Source organism: Biomphalaria glabrata, chromosome 9 (genome assembly GCF_947242115.1).
Source record: "Biomphalaria glabrata chromosome 9, xgBioGlab47.1, whole genome shotgun sequence".
Taxonomy (NCBI): Eukaryota; Metazoa; Mollusca; class Gastropoda; family Planorbidae; genus Biomphalaria; species Biomphalaria glabrata.
In genome coordinates, this window is record NC_074719.1 from 17,592,092 (window position 1) to 17,612,801 (window position 20,710).

The 20,710-nt window shown below is 35.4% G+C and overlaps 1 protein-coding gene across 1 annotated transcript in view; it reads right to left on the bottom strand.

The window, feature by feature from the left end:
• Positions 1-20,710, bottom strand: part of LOC106071260 (RYamide receptor-like) — a 201,742-nt gene that overhangs the window by 31,134 nt on the left and 149,898 nt on the right. The gene's annotated exons all lie outside the window — the stretch shown is intronic.

The window sequence follows — 20,710 nt, forward strand, 5'->3', positions numbered from 1 at the left end:
TAGGATATCATTGCAACTCTTCTTATGCGTAATTCATTTGTCGGAGAACATGTCCCGCAAACCTCATGCGTCGCTCTCTCACAATCTTAATAAAGGGTCGACTCCCAGTTCGGCATAGGATTTCCTTGATTTAAACCCGATCTCTATAACTGACTCCTAAAATCTGTCTTAGCCATCTTTGTTGAGCCACATTTAGTGTTTTTCAATTTCGGCAGATGACTATTCACTGCAGTTTATTAAGGGAGCCCTGCCACTGGTAAAAATGTGTAACCACTCTTGAATACGCTCTTGGAATTAAGTGACTGTACTTTGCTTTAGATTTTATATCGAAAAGAGAAGTTTTATAGTCAAAATCATCTGTTGGGGGTTTTCCACCTCAAAATGCTCTGTAGGGGGATCTTAAACTCAAAACCTTCTGGAGGGGTTTTAAACTTTAAACAAACGCCATCTGTAGAAGAGGGGTTTAAACTCAAAACTCCCGATTGGATTGGCTACGCTCAAATAATTTTAGTGTGTAATTTGCTTTTTTTTTATATTGAAGAGGTATTTTTAGCATTAAACCCCTCTGAATGGAGGTTTAAACTCAAAACCCCTTTTGGCAACGCTCATAGCATTTTGAGTGCGTAATTTGCTTTTTTTTCTTACACTGAAGATGTATTTTTTAGCCTCAAACCCCCCTGGCGGGGGGTTTAAACTCAAAACCCCTTTGGGTGTATTCATAGATTTTAGTGTGAATAATTTGCTTTTATTTATATTGAAGATGTACTTTTTAGCTTCAAACTCCACTGGAGGGGAGTTTAAACTCAAAACCCCTTTGACTACACTCAAAACATTTTGAGTGTATAATTTTTTTTTTGGTTTTATTATTAAAGAGGAATTTTTGACCTTCAAACCCCGCTGAAGTGGGGTTTAAACTAAAAACTAAGTCAAAACCCATTTAGCTACGCTCATAACATTTTGAGTGCGTAATTAACTTTTTTTTATATTGAAGCGGGGGTTTATCGTAAATTTTGGAGGGGGTTTTAAAATCAAAATCTCCCTTAACTGTGCTCTTGGAATTAGGGGATTTTCGTTTGCATTTTTTTTTGTTTTGTGTTATAGAAGAGGGGGGGGGGGTTAACTGCAAAAACCCCAAGTAGGGGGTTTAAAACTCAAAACCCCTAGTAGGGGGTTTTAAACTCAAAACCCCTGGTATGAGTTTTTAAACTCGAACCCCCCTGGTAGGGGTTTTTAAACTCAAAACCCCCTGGTAAGGGGTTTTAAACTCAAAACCCCATTGGTTGTGCTAGGGCAATTGATGGTTTAGTATTAAAATCTCACCTAAAATAAACAAAATCAAAGCAAAAAATCATTCACTAAATTCCGATCCCCCCCCCAAGGGGGGGGATTTCATTTCGGGGGGGGTTTGAACCCCAAACCCCCCCCCCCCTGGCTACGCCCATGGATCTAAATCTACACTAATCTAGAGGCTTTTATAGAGTTCATTCTGTGTTGCGCATGCGTGACCTTTTTTCGTGAATGAATATAGGCCTATCTCAACACGGCTACGCAGCTTTAGCGAACAGCGAACGAATGTATTAAAAATGCTTTAGAAAAACAAATTTGAATGTTAATTTGATTAAAATATGAAATGAATGGACAATAATTAGTATGTTTATGTGTTAAAGCATAAAACTATCTTTGCGAAAAGAAGTTTTATCATCTTAGAGTTCAATAAGAGTTTTAGACCTAGGCCTAGGAATAGACTCTGTAGAGAGATGTGTTAATCACTGTTAATGTGTAACCATTTGGTAATGTCTAATGAAAGGATGTTCGCCAGACATTACCCGCGGCCTGCGGGTCTAAGTTTGTGTTTACTAATCTAGTGGATTGGATTTAGATGTATGTTAAACTTAGCTAATGATCCTTTCAAGTTTTTTTCTCTTTCGCTACGAAAATAAAATTAGGTTTGCGAAAATGGGTTTACCCAAAGCCGATAAATTCATATCTATTAAAAACGAAAAGAGCGATAGCTTTGTTAAATGAATGGGATAATAAAGTGAACAATTAAACAAATAATTTTTAGTACACGATTCATGAATGACTATATATATAGGCCTATCTCAACTCGGCTTCGCAGCTTTCGTAAACGAATGTAGTCTCTTAAAAATGCTTTAGAAAACCAAATTTGAATGTTTATTTGATCAAAATATGAAATGAATGGACTATAATTAGTATGTTCATGTGTTAAAGTATAAAACTATCTGTGCGAAGAGAAGTTTTATCATCTTAGTGTTGAATTAGAGTTTTAGATCTAGGGATGCGATTATAAAGTAACAATTAAACGAAATAATTTTTAGTACGCGATTCATGAATGAATATAGATCTAGGCCTTTAACTCGGCTTCGCAGCTTTCGTAAACGAATGTAGCTTTAGAAAACCAAATTTGAATGTTTATTTGATCAAAATATGAAATGAATGGACTTCAATTAATATGTTTATGTGTTAAAGTATAAAACTATCTGTGCGAAGAGAAGTTTTATCATCTTAGAGTTGAATTAGAGTTTTAGATCTAGGGATGGGATTATAAAGTAAACAATTAAACGAATTAATATTTAGTACGCGATTCATTACGGAATTGTCTAATGAAAGAATGTTCGTCAGGAAATCTGTAATCACAGATATAAGGAACTAATTAATGTAAAAAATGCTTTTGAAACACAAAATTGAAGGTTAATTTTATTATATAATGAAATCAATGGATCTTCTTTTGTATTTTCATGTGTCAAAGTAAAAAACTATCTGCGCAAAGTGTATTTCTTAAAATTAGATCTAGGTCTAAATCCTTTCTATCTTTTCTCATGTCAACATTGTAGACATGGCCTAGATCCATAAAATACCATAGCTGTAATAGAGTCGGACAACTTTATTTTTTTTTGAGGGTCTTAAGTTTGTTTTAGGGCTACAATACATACACTACGGTCTAAGTTGGTACCCAAGGAACATTCCTGCCTAGTTTTATCAAGATTGGTCAAGCGGTTTTGATGTCTATAAGTAACATACATACATACACCACACATTCTACTTTATAATATAGATTTGACTTATAGAACACATGAATATATAATATAACATCAACTCCCATCCCCGAAAACACATTTCAACATTCTAGATCGTCTAAAGGAAATATTGAGCTAGATCTAAAGAAAAGACAGCCCCATACAAGCAAATAATGATAGTCTCAGCTCTTTCCAAAAAGAAATATATTTATCTTGTTAATGTTATTTGTTCTGTTCTTTACTTCGACTGTGTCTAAAAGGAAGTGGAAATGAAAATACAATATAACGTGAGTCAAAGTTTGACAAAAAGTTGATTTAAGGGAAAAGAAAACAAAATATGCTTTAAAACCATAGACATAAATAAATATAGACTGGCCGAAGGAAGTAACTTCATGTAACTTGAAAACATGTATATCTATTGTATTCGGATTTCTTAATTATGAAAAATTGCATGATCTTGATTCTTAGAGATTAAACAAAACTACACTGCCTCCTTATTTACAATATATATATAGATGTGTGGCTGAAATAGATATGAATAATTAACATTTATACTGCTCATAAATGCTGTATAATAAAGTACACAAAATTGCAAGTCACAAATTTTCGTTTCATAAAACTCTTTAATCGGCCAGTCTATATTTATTGATGTCTATGTTTAAAACAATGAAGTCTTAATTTTTGTATTATTTTATTTTGTTTATTTGTTTATATTCTATAAAAATGGCCAGCTCCACTACCACCGAAGGAAAAGCCACATTAACCTGCGATATTTGTGGACGGGAGTGTCTCTCCAAAATAGGGCTCCACAGCCACAAGAGGAAGTGTGCGAGATGAACAATAGTAGTTCTACGACTGAAAGAGGCCAATGAATGATATATGTGGCCTTTGAGGAAATACCAAAAATAAAATACAAAGTGTCTTAAATAGAAAACTTGCGTTTTTTAAAGTTCAGGCTGCGAGTATACCAGAACTGCTCTTTAGCAAGCACCTAAGGAAGGTAAGAGGAACCCCTGTACGAAATTTTAAGAAAACCTTTTTCTCAGTTGGTCAGATCTCTTGATGCTTACATAACTGAAGGAATGAAGAATCATTCAGTGATATTTTTGCAACTAATCAGTATTTATTATGCAAGTATTTAAATTTTTTTGCATTGGGTAGTTTGTGATTGGTTACATTTTTAATACGTATATTAAGTCCTAATTCATAATATCCCCACTTGATAAAAAAAATTAGGTAAAGTAATCTCTTGTTCAGTCACTGCTACAGACTTGCTTTTAGCGGACTGAAAAAATTGATATGAAAAATACACATTTTGCACGTATTTTATCTTTGCAGCAGCCAAATTAGGTGCATAATTAGCATTAAAAAAAATTATTAGACCTTTCATGAAACTTCAAATTGCAATTAAATATAAAAAAAAAAAATTCATATTTTAAATGTTCCTACTGTAGTACCGAAGTACTCAGCGTACACTGCACATAGATGGTCTTGAAGGAACGGATAAAAAAGCCACATTTTTTTTGAACACCTATTAAAGACCTAAACATATTAATTAGTTCTTTGGAAACAAATTAATAACTTATCGTCTATTAGAAAACACATTAATAACTAAAAAGTTATTAGAAAACACATTAATAACTAATAAGTTATTAGAAAACACATTAATAACTAATAAGTTATTAGAAAACACATTAACAACTAATAAGTTATTAGAAAACACATTAACAACTAATAAGTTATTTGAAAACACATTAACAACTAATTAGTTATTAGAAAACACATTAACAGCTAATAAGTTATTAGAAAACACATTAACAACTAATAAGTTATTAGAAAACACATTAACAACTAATAAGTTATTAGAAAACACATTAACAACTAATAAGTTATTAGAAAACACATTAACAACTAATAAGTTATTAGAAAACACATTAACAACTAATAAGTTATTTGAAAACACATTAACAACTAATAAGTTATTAGAAAACACATTAACAACTAATAAGTTATTTGAAAACACATTAACAACTAATAAGTTATTTGAAAACACATTAACAACTAATAAGTTATTAGAAAACACATTAACAACTAATAAGTTATTTGAAAACACATTAACAACTAATAAGTTATTAGAAAACACATTAACAGCTAATAAGTTATTAGAAAACACATTAACAACTAATAAGTTATTAGAAAACACATTAACAACTAATAAGTTATTAGAAAACACATTAACAACTAATAAGTTATTAGAAAACACATTAACAACTAATAAGTTATTAGAAAACACATTAACAACTAATAAGTTATTAGAAAACACATTAACAACTAATAAGTTATTAGAAAACACATTCATATCTGTAACCGATTGTCAATTTCTTTCTTCGAAGTATTTTTTTTTAAATGACAAAACAAAACATTTCTAGACGCCGCTGAGCATTTATTTCATATGATTTCCTAAATTTTAATTTCAATCAAACTATTTTCCTCTGCCTCTAAAGAGATACTCACGCAAGATGTTTTGTAGAGTTTTATATGAAGTCTGAACAAAGATTTTGTAATTACAGAAATCGTTAGCATCAGCGTTGGGTGAGCTCTTTAATCATGGCCCTAAATGTCTCGCCCTATCTCTACTGGCGAGACGTTGATCACAGAACCTGCATCGTCCAGTTCAAAGCTGAATGAGCTAACAATGGGGTTAGGGTGACCGCACAATCTCTCACTTTCATTTGTTGATGCTAGACTACAATTATTCTTCCTTCCCAAGACTGGGGGGGGGGGGGGGGGCGTTATTAGACTGAAACAGTCTGGTGCGAAATTACTTTACAGGCTGTCTCTCTCTGAGTGTGTGGGTGTGTGTGTGGGGGGGGGTTTAAGTGATGCGATTGTGTGTGTGTTATATCTTACAACTGTCGTTGATTCGATTTGGCTAATAAAAGACAGAGCAACTCTAAGCAAAGAACATATTAACTATTGTCCAAGAAAATAACAAGTCCCATCTATAGACATATTAATTCTAAGCGAAGAAAATGTCCGGTCTAATATAAGAACAAACCGACTCAAATCAAACAGTATGGCAATTGTTATGTAAGAGAAATTTAATCTTAGAGCATATTAATTCTAATCAAAGAAAACATGAACTTTTAGTTGTTGTTTTTTTGTTAAAGTTTAATTAAGAATTAACAATGACTATAGCACAATAATGTATTAACAATAATGGTATATTTTTTAATATGACGTCGGTTATAAGCTGTAGTAATTAGTAGAGTAGTGGATCTAGAAGTGTGTATGAAATAGGGGTGCACCGGATAGTCCCTCCTGCTCCGACTTCTGCCGAATATCCGGCATTTTTTACTATCCGGTGCTATTCGGCTCCGGTCGGATATCACTACCGGATAGTAAACCGGATAGTAAAAAGTACATAATTTAATATGCATAAAGTGGACCTCGTTCCATTAGAGTCTGTTGTAGAATGTATTAATGTTTATATGAAAACAAAATAATGTGCTTAAAAATAGAGCCATTATGAATATGCACCAAACATCGTTTATTAAAAAGACAAGGCATGTTAATAACTTAATATAAATAGAGATGAAACTTTACATCATAAATGCGCTTTACATACAGAGCAACAATGGCTGGCACTTTTTTCAATTTGTCTTGACCTTTGAGTAAGTTAGTTAACATGTTAAAATGCTACATTCCTTGACTACGTCATGCTGACCAGACGTCTGTCTAGCTGTGCGGGTATATCTCCAGAGGTAGAGATGAACAACTCCCACCCCCTTTTATTTGTTTAGTCCATCACATTGAGTTTTTTATGGGCGGGTAACCACAAGTTAAATACAATGGACGTAGGTTTAATGTCAGCGTATTGACACTCTCTAGTGGCCACACCTTTCGAGGGAACTGAGTTTGTTTACTTAGTAGTTAATCTTTATTGGGGGGGGGGGGGGGCTGGACTACAAGAGCCACACCTCTAAGGTAACCAGGTAGATTTCTAGATGAACAACTCCCTCCCCCTTTTATTTGTTTAGCCCATCACATTGAGTTCATTGATTGACAGGTGACCCCAAGTCAGATACGATGGACGTAAGCACTCTCTAGAGGTCACACGAGGGAACTAGGTATGTTATTGGGGGAGGGGGGTAGACTAGACTTTACATTATAAATTCGTATTACATACGTAGCAGCGATGTCTGGCACATTTTAAAAGCTTGTCTTGACCTTTGAGTGGACTTGTAAACACGTAATATTCCTTAACTACGTCACACTGATAATCTGTCTAGATGTGTGGGTATATCTCCAGATGTAGAGATGAGCAACCCCCACCTCCTTTTGTTTGTTTAGTCCATAACATTGAGTTCACAGATAGGCAACTGACCACATTAAGCCAGATGTCAACGTTTTGCATTGTACAAAATTTAATGGCCAGCATACGGCTGCAAATTTGCTGTCAACATTCGAAACATCACTTAAAAATTGGAACATACCTCGAGAAAACTGTCATTTGGTTCTACGTGACAATGCAGCAAACATCACCAAATGCTTTCGTGATGGTAAATTTGCAAGTGTTGGTTGCTTCGCACATACAATACAACTTTGTGTACACGACGGTGTTTTGAGTCAGCGATGTGTAGTGGATATGATTATTGCAGCACGAAAAATAGTATGCCATTTTAAACATTCGTCCTCGGCATCTGACCGTTTACATAACCTACAGAGCGAACTCGACCTTCCACAACATCAGTTGATTCAAGACGTCACTACCCGCTGGAACTCGACCTTCCTTATGTTAAAGACGCTGTTGGAGCAACGTCGAGCTATAACACTGTACTGTGCAGAAAATGAAAAATTAAGCAATTTATCTCCAAGCCAGTGGTCTGTTGGTGAGAAAGTGGCTGTTCTTCTACAACCTTTTGAGGAAGTTACCCGTGAAGTAAGTGCAGCTGCAGCTTCTATTTCCATTGTAATTCCATTAGTACATGTTCTGAAGACATTCCTGCAGCGTGAGGGTAATGATAAAGGAATTAAAAATATGAAAAGTACATTACTCGAATGCTTGAACAGCAGGTTTGAAAACTTAGACAACAACCGTCTGTACAGCATAGCAACATTGCTTGACCCTCGTTTTAAATCTCTTGTACTAAATGAGAATGCATGCACTGAAGCAAAGGCAGGAGTCCTAATTTGTGCAACACGTCACCAAAATCCTGTCACAGAAAGTGTAACACAAGCACACATCTTCTCTGAAGCAGTTGAACCGCCAACAAAAAAGGCCAGGTTAGCTGAATCCAGTTTGTGGGACTGTTTTGATGAATTGGTGGCACAAGAAGAAGCTAGTGTACCAACGGTCGTCAAAGTACAAAGCCAGCAAGATATGATTATTGAAGAGCTGTCCAAATACCTGAGTGAGCCACTGATTCATCGAAAAGATGATCCAGTTTTATGGTGGAAGGTTAATGCCAGTAGATTTCCTGGATAAGCAAAGGTTGCTCAAATCTATCTAGCACCACCTCCAACCAGTGTGCCATCGGAGAGACTGTTCAGCGTCGCTGGACGAATTATCAATGACTATCGTACGAAACGTATACCAGACAATGCTGAAAAACTTATTTTTCTAAAATATAACTCATCTTTAATATAACAAACAACTAATGAATTCATTTGAAACCTAGTTCTTGTCATATAGATTCATTTTCTTTTTGCTGTGCTTTAATGCTTTAACTTTTAAAGGATGTGTATATGTTTATTATATTAAATTAGCATTATGTATTCTTTTGTAAATAAATAAATAAATATTACTGTTGAATTACTTTTTCTAACGTGTTAACTTGAAATCTTTCTCTTGTGTTATGCGTGTCTTGATTGAATCACAATATTCTTAATAATAATTTAAGAGTGTTAAGTAACTCCTCGTTATTACTGAAATTACTTAAGATATTTACGTAGCCACTATCTGTATTAGGTACAAACCAGAAGCGGTTTTTTGCCTTTAAAACACGAGCCTAATGACAAGTTGATGGTGTCATATACATGAACACAAACATCCACCCACTATACAACTTAGACTGTACTTAAGACCAAGATTGAACTTTACCTTTACCTTAGTTACATATAAGTTTATATATTCTGCATGAGTTATCACACATTCTACTTTACAATTAGCGGCCTCATACATACGCACACACCATCTCATGTTCATGTTTATGATAAGCATATCTGTAAAAAAAATGCTGTTAATTTTAATTTATCAATCAGTGATAGAGTTTAAAGTAAGAAAGTAAATAACAAAATAATATGAATATAGGTATGTTATATAGAAGATTTGCAAAAACTTCAGTAAAACGAGCTGTTTGAGTAATGTAGGTATCCGGCTCCGGCTCCGGCTCCGGCCGAATATCTAATTTTACTATCCGGTTATATCCGGCTCCGGCCGGATATCAAAAAGTACTATCCGGTGCACTCCTAGTATGAAAGTGTATGTACACTATTAGGACACGAGATAAAAACAAGATAAAAACAAGCAAAATAAAAATGAAATACAAAAAAAAAATAAACAAATAAACAAAGTTTAAACAAGGGAAATAACTGCACATTTACAGCCATATATCTTCGTAGTGTAAGATTTATTTCCCTTTTCTATATCAAACAAATTAATTACCACTAATTGATTAACAAATCTGTTGATTTTATGATGGATTCTTGTTTTGTTATGAACAATGAATAATTATACAAAGTTTCATCTTGATCCGAGAATAATTTGCTAATCTTTAATTTATTGATATTAAATTATATTGAGTAATTTAAGTATTCATGTATTAAAATGTGTATTTGAGCAAACATTTTCTAAACATCCATTAAGCAAAAATATTCTTTGGCTTACTGCAGTGTAGGGGGTAGGCCCTACCATCGATAAAGGTCAACCACAGTCTGTCAAGTTGTTGCCCTTGGGAAGCATTCAAAATTCATGAAAACTTAGTAATTAAAGTCAACGTAATATTTTATGGCGGGGAAAATCCCAAATCTTATGCCATGTGGTTTGGACTTTTTAAGTCTGATGTACCTTCGTCTGACGTTGAACTTCTACTATTTAAATTGTGTTATTGTATTCTCGACCTGTATGGCGACATTTATGCACTACGCAAGACAGCAGGGTTTCTGTCCAGGGCTTTTGCAAGAGAGGATTTAAGCCTCTCAAGCCCTCACTCAAATGGAGTTTGATGATGATGATGATGACTCAAGCTACACTTAACTTAAACAAGGATACGTCCTGGCATGGGCGTAGCCTTGGGGAGGGGGGGGTTGAGATGATTTTGATGATAAAACGTCCCTTTTCGATACAAAATCTAAAGCAAAATAAAGTCACCTAATTCCAAGAGCGTGGCCAAGGGAGGTTACAAATTTCTACCAGTAGCTGGGCTCTATTAATAAAGTGCAGTGAATAGTCATCTTTCAAAATTAAAAAAGACTACATGTGGCTTAACAAAGATGGGGGGAGAAAAATCCCCAAACCCCTCCCCCCGAAAACAATCCTGGCTACGCCCATGCGTCCTGGCCCCCAACCCTCAAAGGTCACCCACCACCACGTAAAGAAACTGATCCACGTGAATACAAAGTAAATGTATCAATAAACAGCACCAAACGTGGATCAATAAGATTGAAATAATTCTATAACAAACTACTTAAGGACTCTTCCCTCGTTTCGATCTGGATAAATCGCGAGTAATGATCAGTTTTTTATTGTCAGCCTATTGAAGAGTTTCCTACATACATTAATTGTAAGATTATTTTGGTGCCTAAGTCGTACAGAATAAAGAAGTGTGTAAACATTTGAACACTGTCAAAGGAAATTTCCTGTAGCACAAACTAAAATGTAAGAGTTAGTTACCAACAGAGATCTTACCAATCTCTATTTATAGTTGTGATTGATAACAAAAATTCTGTAGTCTAGATCTCATAATTAAAACCGTAACCTTTAAACGCTGATTAGAATCAGATGATTCTGTTAAAAAAAACAAAGTCAGCTAAATAAATAAAAAAAAACTTTTGTATAGACGTAATTTATATATAGCCAGCAACTTGAGTTCTTTCTAAAAAAAAAACAAGAGAGAGAGAGAAGGAAAAAAAGAGAGAAAATGACAAAGAAAGAGAGAAAGAGAGAGAGAAAGAGAGAATAAGAAAAAGAGAGAAAGAGCAAATGACAAAGAGAAAGAGAGAGAGAGAGAAAGAGCACATGACAGAGAAAGAGAGAGAGAGAGTTAATGAGCACGACAGAGAGAAAGAGAGAGAGAGAGAAAGAGCACATGACAGAGAGAAAGAGAGAGAGAGAAAGAGCACATGACAGAGAGAAAGAGAGAGAGAGAAAGAGCACATGACAGAGAGAAAGAGAGAGAGAGAAAGAGCACATGACAGAGAGAAAGAGAGAGAGAGAAAGAGCACATGACAGAGAGAATGGGGGAGAGAGAGAAAGAGCACATGACAGAGAGAAAGAGAGAGAGAGAGAGAGAAAAAGCACATGACAGAGAGAATGGGGGAGAGAGAGAAAGAGCACATGAAAGAGAGAAAGAGAGAGAGAGAGAGAAAGAGCACATGACAGAGAGAATGGGGGAGAGAGAGAAAGAGCACATGACAGAGAGAATGGGGGAGAGAGAGAAAGAGCACATGACAGAGAAAGAGAAAGAGAGAGAGAGAAAGAGAGAATGAAAGAGAGAAAATTACAGAGAGAATGAGAGAGAGAGAGAGAGAGAGAGAGGGTGAGAAAGCCTAGCGTAATTAATCTTTTGATGTCACGAGAGAGCTTTTTTACACACAAAAAAAGTTGTTTACGTGAAATCTGTTTCAATAATGAAGTATTAATGGCATATTAATGAATGTTGTGGGCTATTGTCTACATCTGTCTCATAATTAACATCACTAGGACGCGGCTAATATTTAATGATAAAACAAGCTCAATTATTTATGACAGCGTCTTTCAAGATCCGCAACTGAGAAAAAAAAAATTAAAGCAACTTCATTTTAATACCGTATCCATTAGGCTGTCATGTTCTTGTCAGTCAAAACTAAATGTTGAATGTGTCTCTATCTTTGTATCTGTTGAAACTATTTGAATAGATTATAGTTTTGTATTTAGGAGGTTAAATTAAGCGTTATATATGGCATTGCTACTTTACATGTAAGTTGCTGAGTGATTGTACAAGTGATGTTAACTTTAGTACTCAACTCTAATGAATGTGATTGTGAGTGTTCAATTTTTTCACACACCCCCTTATTCCCCCCTCCCCACACCATTTTTTTTACATGTTTCAGTTTCACATTTTATGTTTTAGTTTCCCTTGTTGCTATTTGACAAAATAATGAGTAACCAGTAATTAATGGTGTAACTGGTTACCTTTTTTTAATTGATTCATTTCTTGTCTATGTCAATAAATAATTGTGCGAAGTTTGAGCTTAACCTGATAATGGGTGTAGAAGAAATAACGTGTGCACACCTTTTACCAGACGGACAGAGAGAGTTGATATAAGCTTTGTAATCAGTGGCGTAGCTAGGGTGGGTGAGGAGGGGGAAGAATTATAAAATCCCCACAGGGCCCCCACTTGAGGGGGCCACCTAATCAGTGTTTTTTACTTTAAAAATTATTTATTACGCAAAATTCAGGGGCCCCAAAAGAGGTCAAGCTCCCAGGCCCCCAAACGATGGAAAATTTCTAGCTACGCCCATGTTTTTAATAATAATAATGGTTCTAGTGGAACCAAAGTGAAAGGGAAACAAACCATTTGGAAGTCATAGCACATTAGGATTAAATTTAAAAAAAAATACAATACATGCACACACAAATTTGTTTCATAGACATTTAGTGACACTTTTGTGGAGTTAGACGAGAGTGTACAATGAATGGCAGAAAAACATTATCCAAATGTCAGGGCGCTTAGAGCCCATGTCAAGGCCACAAGATCTAGAACCACATGTGGAAAAAGATGACGGGTAATAAAACTTGCCTTGTGGTCCGTGGCGAGATTAAGTCAAGTCTATAATTCCAGGAGTTTGCTGTAGGATAGAGAGAATGGGTTTGGACGTAATCACAAAAGATAAGGTCAGAAGTCATGAAATGATAGCCGCACGTGAGCGTAATGGTGTCGCGTGATGGAAAGGGGGGGGTAGTGTTAGGTAATAAATATGTAATGGGGGATAAAAAAGGGGGGGGTATAAACAGATACAAATATCTAGAAATATTCTTGTGTAGTGAATTTTTTAAAAATATTTCTTTATCAATACTGGCTGGTCAACAAAGAATAAAATAAATTATGATGTGAATTTACTCAAGATACAAAATATCTAGGCAGTAATCAGACAAATAGTCCATGCCATGATCTTAAACATTGTAAGCCGCCAAATATTCTGAAGACGTGCGAATCTGCAAGACTTCTCAGTTACCCTCAACTTGTAGATCTATCAAATTTACAAGACTTCTCAGTTACCCTCAACTTGTAGATCTATCAAATTTACAAGACTTCTCAGTTACCCTCAACTTGTAGATCTATCAAATTTACAAGACTTCTCAGTTACCCTGAACTTGTAGATCTACCAAATTTACAAGACTTCTCAGTTACCCTCAACTTGTAGATCTACCAAATTTACAAGACTTCTCAGTTACCCTGAACTTGTAGATCTACCAAATTTACAAGACTTCTCAGTTACCCTCAACTTGTAGATCTATCAAATTTACAAGACTTCTCAGTTACCCTCAACTTGTAGATCTATCAAATTTACAAGACTTCTCAGTTACCCTCAACTTGTAGATCTATCAAATTTACAAGACTTCTCAGTTACCCTGAACTTGTAGATCTACCAAATTTACAAGACTTCTCAGTTACCCTCAACTTGTAGATCTATCAAATTTACAAGACTTCTAAGTTACCCTCAACTTGTAGATCTATCAAATTTAAAAGACTTCTCAGTTACCCTCAACTTGTAGATCTATCAAATTTACAAGACTTCTCAGTTACCCTCAACTTGTACATCTATCAAATTTACAAGACTTCTCAGTTACCCTCAACTTGTAGATCTATCAAATTTACAAGACTTCTCAGTTACCCTCAACTTGTAGATCTATCAAATTTACAAGACTTCTAAGTTACCCTCAACTTGTAGATCTATCAAATTTACAAGACTTCTCAGTTACCCTCAACTTGTAGATCTATCAAATTTACAAGACTTCTCAGTTACCCTCAACTTGTACATCTATCAAATTTACAAGACTTCTCAGTTACCCTCAACTTGTAGATCTATCAAATTTACAAGACTTCTCAGTTACCCTCAACTTGTAGATCTATCAAATTTACAAGACTTCTAAGTTACCCTCAACTTGTAGATCTATCAAATTTACAAGACTTCTCAGTTACCCTCAACTTGTAGATCTATCAAATTTACAAGACTTCTCAGTTACCCTCAACTTGTAGATCTATCAGATCGTCAAAACTTCTCAACTTCGATCGTCTGGTAGGTAGACTTCTCAGCTGCACTTTGTAACGAGTTACAAAAAAAACAAGACACCAATTCTCTCATTCACACACTATTTGGAAACAATTTTTTTTTCACGAGGATTTTATTTATAATAACAAACATCCTAAAAGACCAAAGCTTCAGTTAAACACGACATGAAAACGACATTTTTAGGCGCTAGAACTGAAGCGGTTTTTGTCTAGAATAAATTACAATGTACAAATACTTTCAGTGAAAATAATTGCCCTGAAAGTTTTGATAAAGTTAACAATTAAAGTCAATAACAAGAAAATCATTTTAAACATATACATTTAGAAAAAGACAATACCTCCATTATTAAACTTCAAATATAATAAACAATTTTTACCTATTTTGGTTCAGTTCAGGTATCGAACCCGTGACACTGTCAGCTGGTAGAATATACGCATTTTCTGATTCGGCCATCACCCACCTTAGACAGAGCATACAACCATTTCAGCCCAACATAACCAACACTCTGTACGGCAGTGCTGAATAACTGCAGAGAAAAGCACATTATTTTTTCCTTGGCACAGTCTGCAAAAGAGCTCACATCTCAGCAGCAAAAAGCTGGCTAGAAGAAGAAGAAGAATTCAGCCATCCCGGAAGGTATATTTATGCGATTATCTATTGGTTTGTTGATTATATGGACATCTAGATATAACACTAGACCTAAAGTTCTAATTTAAAACACTGGAATATCTATTCTAGATCTACTTCAAGATCTGATTTGTTAAAACTTTGAAACATTATAATGGTCAAACTAGAGTTTTCCCATGTGGCCAAAGAGCCAGTAATTTTTTTTCTCAACCATATACATCAACTTTTAAAATTTTAGGACACTCATTAGAGTGTTTTTTGAGATCAGAGTCCAGATTCCACGTTCCATGAAAGAGTGACTTGAATAGAGGTATTGTAAGGTGAGTGAGAGGCATACAATGTTCCTATCTACTTTAAAACTAACAAGCCAAACAAACTTTATTCAGCTTACAAAAGAAAGTGACGGAATTAGTTACTAGAGATTCTCATGCTAAAAAAAAATAGAACTAGACTAAACTCTCCTCTGTGATTCCATTTCAATTCTCAAGATCAGCTTCACATTATGAAAATAAATAAGAGAAAACGATATTGAGAAATGCGGGGGGGGGTGTCATGCAATGTAAACTAATGAAAACTGTCAGAAAATGAACAGCGGAATATGACGTAAATAGGCGAGTCGGGATTTTTTTATTTCGGGCGCCTCTGAGTTCATCCAGCTCTAGTTGGGGAAAAGTAAAGGCAGTTGGTACTGGCCACACGACACCCTCGTCAACTCGTTAAAATCCAAACGTGGCACACGGATGTACGGACGACAGACAGACCGCACAAAACTAATAGCGGCTTTTTATCTTTCGTGTACCACTAAAAATGACTTTATGCTACAGTTCATTTAGGAGTTCAATTAGGAATTCTGTTATGCAAACCTTAAAAGTGCACGAAATACATGTGTGCCGGTACATAGTTTATCAACAGTGTTGTGTTTTGTACACTGGCTACACTATAGACGTTATCCCTAAAGCTCTCCAGCTCTACATTAATTACCCAATAGAGACGCTGTCATGTTTCTAGCAATAGCTTCTTCAAGGAGTAAACCTGCAATTGTAATAACGTGTATGGTTTGACATCTGCTGTATTAACTCTGTATATATAGATCGAGACCTATATATTTTCTGGCAATGTTAAAAAATAACTGATTTGAAATAGTTTTGAATCGCTTTTTTTTTTAAACCGTTATGAAAAGAAAAAAAAAGCCATATCAGAATAAACTATTTTTAGAGAATCAGAATTATTTTTGTTTTGGAATTACAATATTCAAACTTCTGTTCCTCTTCATTGGCTGACAGAGTATGGCAGTCACGTGACACAGATCGATAGAACATTTGTTACCAATTAAATTAATCACGCAATCACACATTATTAAATAACGTTAATGTCAATATTGTCAATGTAATAATCAATGATAATAAAATAGTAATAATGATTACAAAAAATATGATAGCAAACGAGATTAAATGCGTCTATGATTAATAATTTATTCTGAGGTTCTGTAACCGACATATCATCCAATAAAGCGAACATAAAATATATTCGTTATTTATATAGGCGGGCTTACTGTCCATCAATTTCTCAATTACAATTTCGTTTCTAATTACTTTTATATATCGCATCTTTCATACTTAGAGCATGCTTAGTGCTATATTCTCCCATCTTTTTTTTTGTGTGTGTAGGGGGCATCCGTGCAAATAGATCTCTGCTAGGGTCGGGATTAACCTCAAGCCCCCATTGTTAAGTGGCCTAGTTGGGGCGAAGCAGTTTTGACTTCATACAGAAAGACTTCACGCAGAAAGACTTCATAGAGAAATAGTTCACGCAGAAAGACTTCATACAAAAAAGGCTTCACACAGAAAGACTTCACACAGAAAGACTTCATACAGAAGTCTTTACGAAGAAAAACTACATACAGAAAGACTTCATGCAGAAAGACTTCATACAGAAAGTCTTCATACAGAAAGAGTTAACACAGAAAGACTTCATACAGAAAGACTTCATAAGCAAAGACTTCATACAGAAAGACTTCAAGCAGAAAGACTTCGTACAGAATGACTTCACGCAGAAAGACTTCATACAGAAAGACTTCATGGAGAAAGTCTTCACATAGAAAGACTTCATACAAAAAGACTTCACACTGAAAGACTTCATACAGAAAGACTTCATACAGAAAGACTTCACTCAGAAAAACTTCATACAGAGAGACTTCAAGTAGAAAGACTTCATAAAGAAAGAGTTCACACTGAAAAAATTCATAAAGAAAGACTTCATACAGAAAACTACATACAGAGAGACTTCAAGTAGAAAAACTTCATAGAGAAAGACTTCACAGAGAAAGACTTCATACAGAAAGACTTCACGCAGAAAGACTTCACGCAGAAAGACTTCACGCAGAAAGACTTCATATAGAGAGACTTCATACAGAAACAATTCATACAGAAACACTTCACGCAGAAAGACTTCATAGAGAAAGAGTTCACGCAGAAAGACTTCATATAAAAAACACTTCACGCAAAAAGACTTTGACTTGTAATGCTAAGATGTTGCATTATAGAACTTTGAAAAAAACAAGGTTACGAAAGACAGTTAATGTGGAAACATAAACTCAAAATCGGCCCCCGAAGTGGTCCACCCAGTCAGTCTTCAATATTTTCAGAAAGAACATCCGAATGAAATTATATCCAAGACAAATGAGAGATAAGAATGGAGAAAGAAGGTTGACAGATCTTGTGTAGTGCCCCAACGGTCCCTCAGATCAAAGGATACGTGAAAGTGAATGTAAAGTTAGATGTGAACCTGGCCTAACTAGTTCCCCTTTCAGACCTTGTGGTCTATAGGGCAGGTGATGTAAAGTTCATCTGTTTTTGTGGCCTACGGTTAACTAGGATATCATGTAGCCAGCACAATGACCAACCGCCTTTACTTTTCCCCAACTAATGTCAGGTATCCATTAGAGCTGAGTGGACTCAGAGGCGCCCAAAGATTTCAAAGTTGAAAATCCCAGTCTTCAATAGGATTCGAACCCGCGACCCCTGGTTCGGAAGCCAAGCGCTTTACCGCTCAGCCACCGCCCTCCCCTGGCCTAACTGATGTCTTATAATTGATCTAATTGGTTTGAAAAGGTATAATCTCTTATTCGAATCCTCAAAAAAAAAAATAAAAAAAAAATGTCCGCAATGTAAACAAAAGTATAGGAAAATGAAATTTACAAGATTACTATTCGTTTTAAATTAGGTCTAACTTATAATGCATACTAATTAGCTTTTTCTCTTTAAAAAACTGCTTGCATAACTGATTTTAAAAATTAGATTTTTCACTTTCAGAAAAAAAAAATAGCCGTTGCATCAGAACTTTGAATGGTCTAAAATATTGTGATGTCGGATTTTCAATATCTTTTGTAGTTTACGAGATCTAAACGGGGCGGACGGACGGACGGACAGACGGACAGACGGTCAGACGGACAGGCGGACAGACGGACAGACGGACAGACATTTCGCACAAAACTAATAGCGTCTTTTCCCCTTTCGGGGGCCTCTAAAAAAAGAATAATACTACATACAAAATAGTAAAATCAATTATCTGAATGTAATATGTTTCTAGAATATAGAGTCTAGCACCTGGAGAAGTCGCTGATACAGTCTCGGGTTGATGCAATCTTGCGTTGATACATTCGCATGTTGATGCAGTCTCGTGTTGATAGTCTAGCGTTGATACATTTCCATGTTAGCCTCACGTTGATATCTTCGCGTTGATGCTTGTTATTACTGTCTCGTGTTTATACAGTTTCGCGTTGATACAGTCTCGCGTTGATACAGTCTCCCGCTGATACAGTCTCGCGTTGATACAGTCTCCCGCTGATACAGTCTCGCGTTGATACAGACTAACGCTGATACATTCTCGCGTTGATAAAAACTCGCGGTGATAGTCTGGTATTGATACCATGGCCCGTTGATGCTGTCTCATGTTGATACATTCTCGCGTTGATAGAGTATCAAGATAACACTTTCCCATGTTTATAAAGTTCCAGTTTGAGATACTTGAATACAACAGAATCTAATGACTAATCTATTTAAACAAAACAAACAAAAACATTAAAATATTGACCTAAATAGACGTTTCTTTTCACATTTCTCTCTTCTAGCACGTGAAGGGGCCTTCTATTTTTATCCTTTCCTAACTCTAGAAGCTATAAGTGGACCTTCCGGGCCGATGAAATGGGCTCCAGAGTAATGCGAACATTTCCGGCAAATGTTTCATGGGGAAAAAACGAAATGACCATCGAGGAACAAAAAAAAAAACATTGTGTGATGAGCTCTTCCAGTAGCTTGGCGGAACCCCCGGGATAATGACCAGGTTCCATCTGTGTAATGACCAGTCAGTGACTTGTACAGGAGGAAGCGAAGGAGTGCAAGGGACAGGATGATGCAGCATTACACGCCATCTAGGGGAGGGATGGGAGGTACATTCCAAGGGACGTAAGTAATGGTGTAAAATATTTGTAACATCCTAGACGTAAATTAAATGTTGATGCATTAAAAATGAAAACTAATGAAGATTAAAGGGAAGAAAACCTGCGAAATGGTTGGAGGAAAGAAGGAAGCGTCCAAAAGTATGTTGTTGTTGTTGTTGTTTTGAGCGCACGTTATAAATAATGAGCGCCATCTACCTTTAAGTTCACTTAAACTCAAGTCTGTAACCTTGATGCAAATTACATTATAACAAAAGCTACAGGAAAGTGATGATGATTTAAAAGATTTGGCGCTAAAAAGTCGTAAGATTCCTCGTATCATTAAAAAATAAAACCAGTAATTACCAAAAAAAAACAAATTTGACAAGCACGTGACGTTCCTTTACTCCCAAAGTATTTGTTGAGTGTACTTATTTTTATTGCTTGTACATCCGGGTTTTTTTTTACTACCAGATTTATGATAGTGCAAGAATTGGAAGATGCCAAGGCCCCACCTTTAATACAATACATGTCATTATAAAATGTTTGTAAAATGTTTGACATGTTTCGGGTGTTACAACTCCAACAGAGTTGAAGATTATTTACTTCCTAGTCCTAACCTCCCACAGCAAGACGGGAGTTAGCAGCAGGCAGAGTAGGAACCAGGGACCATCTAGAAGTCCGAACGACAGTCCAGCGTGTATACGGCACGACCAAGCAGAAAGATGGACAACAAGATTAAATGTACAGATACTCTATAGGCCTATCCTTGTTTCAAAATATGACTTGCTTAAAGAAATATTCATTTGATTACATACATTGACATTGACATATCCTGAGAGTAGGAGCCCTCATTAACATTCTTCCACTTACTAAAATCCGGCTCTAGGTTTTCCACTTTAAATCACACAAAAGTTTTTTTTTCTTCAATTCTATTTATAGGGTAAAATAATTGAAATATGATATGCCCTCAAATATAAGTTTGACATATCAGCCAATAGAATGTTTGAACATAAAGTATTGGTTGACGTTTTATCCCTCACTGTTAGCGAGTCAAGACACATCGTCAATCGTTTTGCAATTTTTTTGTTTCTTTACATTTAAACTTTTTTT